Source organism: Marmota flaviventris, chromosome 3, assembly GCF_047511675.1.
Source record: "Marmota flaviventris isolate mMarFla1 chromosome 3, mMarFla1.hap1, whole genome shotgun sequence".
Lineage (NCBI taxonomy): Eukaryota > Metazoa > Chordata > Mammalia > Rodentia > Sciuridae > Marmota > Marmota flaviventris.
The window spans coordinates 114,428-118,221 of NC_092500.1; the positions used below are offsets into that span (position 1 = coordinate 114,428).

At 43.4% G+C, this 3,794-nt stretch overlaps 1 pseudogene; it reads right to left on the reverse strand.

Annotated features, from left to right (window-relative positions):
* Nucleotides 1–2,592: 2,592 nt before the first annotated feature.
* On the reverse strand, nt 2,593–3,310 carry LOC114106310 (proteasome subunit alpha type-3 pseudogene; annotated as a pseudogene).
* Nucleotides 3,311–3,794: the final 484 nt, after the last annotated feature.

Genomic DNA, 3,794 nt, shown 5'->3' on the forward strand with positions numbered 1-3,794 from the left:
CCACCAGAGACCCAGAGCAACAGGGCCAAGCATCCACAGACTGAAACCTCTGATACCATGAGCCAAAATAAACTTCTCACCCTTTTTAAGTTGTTTATCTCAGATATTTGTCCCAGTGACAGAAATCAACACAGAATGTTGATACCAAAAAGTAAGACAGAAACCCTTGGAACTGGTCTGCAGAAGGAATTTGGAAAAGTTTGGGGAAACAAACTAAATTAAACCTAGAGTTCTGTAAGCAGAGCATAATGGGTGATTCAGGTGAAGGCTCTGAGACCAACATAGTGACAGAAATGCTACAGTGAAGGCCATGATGATGAGGTTTTGGGGGGAAACAGGACTCCAGTAGGAATTAGACTAGCAGCCATACATTACATTCTGGCAAATTATTTGTCTACATTTTGTCCATGCTCTGGATTTTCATGGGAGGCTGAGTTTAAAGGTGATGAACTAATTAATCTGGCAGAGGAAATTTCAAGGCAGCACAGCATTCAGGTTGTAGCAGGATGCTTTTAGCTGGATTTACAGTGAGAATTGGGAGCAAAACGTAGAGTGGAAATATTTGAAAAAGTTGTAGTTTGTCCAAAAAAGGAGCAAGGGTAAAAGTGTCCTCAAGAAGGGTGCCATTGCTAAAGAGATAGCACCATTAAAAGAAGCTAATTTCTTTCACCAAGACAGTAGAAAAGATCCCTTGATGGAATTCCAGTAATCAGTAAGACCCCATCTATGACAGGCTCAAAGGGTTAGGGTGTAGACCTTTCATTGGAAAGGCAAGCCTGAGCCCAAGGCGCCCTCTGCACAGGGTCACCTAGGAAATTGTTGGGGCATTCTTTTTGCTGTGAGCACTCAGAAACTGCTGAAGCCATGATTAAACAAGCCCTGATACAGCTCACGCTAGCAGCAGACCCTAGCATCATCCACATGATGCTCATTGAACATGGTTTTTCTGTCATGCAAGATGCACAAGATATGGGGTCCTAGAGGTGTCCACTGAGATTTCAGAGGAAAACCAGGAGTCTAGGCAGTATGTGGCAGGCTTGAAGTCACTACAAGAAGCCCCCAACATGGTGATGCATAAAACTGTAAGAATAAAGCAAAAGCTGCAATGGAGACTCCACAGATTAGAGATGCTAGGAACATGGACCACCTGCTAAAAGGAGCTGTAGGTAGCAAGCAGAGACATGGGGGTGGGCTGGCCAAGCCCTTTGGACTTTGAAACCTTGTTTGGAGATATTAGCAGTTGAGCACAGCCAGAAAAGGAGGAAGAATGTTCCTTCTTTATGGGGAAATGTCACCCTCTCCCACTGAGCATGGATGCACACAGAATGGTGAGTGAAGAAGGGCACCGTGCCTGGCCAGCCAGATGAGCCAGGTGATTGATGGGATGATGGATGCCATAGCCAGATCACCTTCACACCCTGGCCAAGCCCTTTGGAACTCACAGCATGCCACCACATGTCCCAGATGCTGCACATGAGGACATGTTTTAACATTTGCCCTGTGTGTTTTGGTCTGGTTTTTCCTTTTCATGCCTTTATTCCTCCCTTTTGGGACAGGAATATTTGCCCTGCACCATTGTATCTGGAAGTTTATAACTTGCTCTTTTTATTTTTATAGGGGTTCACAGTTGAGTTCTCCATAAGTCTTAGAGGAAGTTTTGGACTTGGATGTTTGAATAATGCCGGAACTGTTGAGACTTGGGGACACTTGGAGATGGACAAGATGCATGTTGCATCGTGAGATGGACATCAATCAAACAGGAGTGGCAAGTCATAGTTTGGATCTAGAATGTCCCCCAAAAACTCATGTGTTGAAGGCTTGGCCCCAGCTTGAGGTGCTATTTGGAGGGGGTGGAACTTTTAAGAAGTGGGTCTTACTAGAAGGAAGTCAGTTTGCTGGGGCACACCCTTAAAGGGCCCCATGGCCTCTTCCTCGTTCTTTCTCTTTTTGCTTCCCAGTTCTGGTGAGGTTGACAGACCTCCTCTGCCACATGTGCCCACCAAAACATACTGTGCTACCACAAGCACAGAGTGACGGGGCAAGCAACTAGGAACTGAAACCTTTGAAATCATTAGTCAAATAAATCTTTCCTTCTTATAAATTTTTCATCTCTGCTACTTCATCATAGCGACAGAAATTGACTAACAGTATCTGTTTTTCTCAATTAATATTCTCAGTTTGTTCATGCATCATTTTCTTTATTTCCTTTGGTACTTTGTCCATGGTTTTCTTTTGCTCGTTGAACATATTTAAGACAGTTTATTTCATGTCTTTGACTAGAAACCCCAACATCTTGGCTTCCTCAAGGATGGTTTCTGTCATTTTTTTTCTTATAAATGGCCCATAATTCCCTGTCAACTTTGTGATTTCTTATTGAAAACTATTATAATAATATGATGTGGTAATTTTTGGAAATCACATGTTTCCTTTTCCCAGGGTTTTCTGATCTTAATTGTTGAAGGTTGTAGTCATCCATTTGTTTACTGACTTTTCTGAGTTCTTTTTGTTTCTTGGTTTGGTTTTTATTTTTTCAATTTTTTATGTTTTGAGACTTTCATAGAAATGTGTAACAGAGAAGATACTGAAGTAATGTTATATACTATGAATATCTGATTCATCTTCTTCCTTTGAAGATTCCTTAGCATATTTCTCTGCCCCTACCCTTATATCTTCTGGAACAAACCCTTCATATCCTCCTTTAGTCAATCCATGAACCCAGCAGAGATCTAGTTCAAAAGCCTCATCTTTAACTTCACTGACTACTATGTTAGTCACTGTCACAACTCCTTTACCCTTACAGCAGGTCATGTCATTCATCTGAAATTCTCTATCACTGTCTTCACAGCCAGCCTGGCTTTGCCAACAACACACCCCTGATGAATGGGTCCCTCGTGTGGTTCATCTGGTAAGACCCTGACATAGGTCTAACTACTGCACTGTGGAGGGTACACAAGTGTCTGTACATGGCCACCTGTCTATGAGACGTTTTAGTGGAATGTTGCAGCCAAATGTAGATATAAAGTTGGAGGTTTTTCTTTTGCTACGTCTGCTGAAGAATGAGCATCTGCAAACAGACCTGCTATGGCAATCCCAACATGCTGGCCAACACTCAGTCATTTACTGAACTCTTTTTCATAAGCTTAGAAAGGACTGATTTTTCTATCCAACAGCCAGCACTGTCTTTACATCTCATCCTGATAGCTGTACTACTATTTTCAGAGTTTACAGCATATTCAGCTTGAAAAACTCTTCCCTCAGGAGAGAAAGTACAGGCTGACAGGTCATACCTGGTGCCAATGGTGCACACCATGCTAGAGCCACCAGGACACGCAGGGTCACCTGGCCTGAAGCACTTCACCACACTGCATGACCATGCAGACTAGTCTGACCTTTAGTTCTGGACATTCAGGGACATCCCTGTCAAAACTGATCTGGGGTGCAGCTCACTGATAGAGTGCTGACCCCGGGTTCCATCCCCAGCACCACAAAAACAAACTAGATCACTTCTCTTCCCTGAGTGGGTTCAAATTCACACAAAACAAACAGGCACCTCCCATTAGTCTTTCAGGTAGCCCAATAGATTAGAATGGACAAGCAATAATTTGTCTTTTTTGCTCCCTCTGGAACCAGAGTTCAAGGTCCCACACTGGGAAAGTGGGCTACGGTCTTCAGGACCAAGCTGGGTGGGGGGTGGGGGGGCAAGAGTGAGCAAACGCGCCAGAAGGCTTTTAAGTGCCTTTTCCTGGTATCACTGTTTTCTTGGTTTCTGTAAGACTTTGACTAGTTTCCAGAGT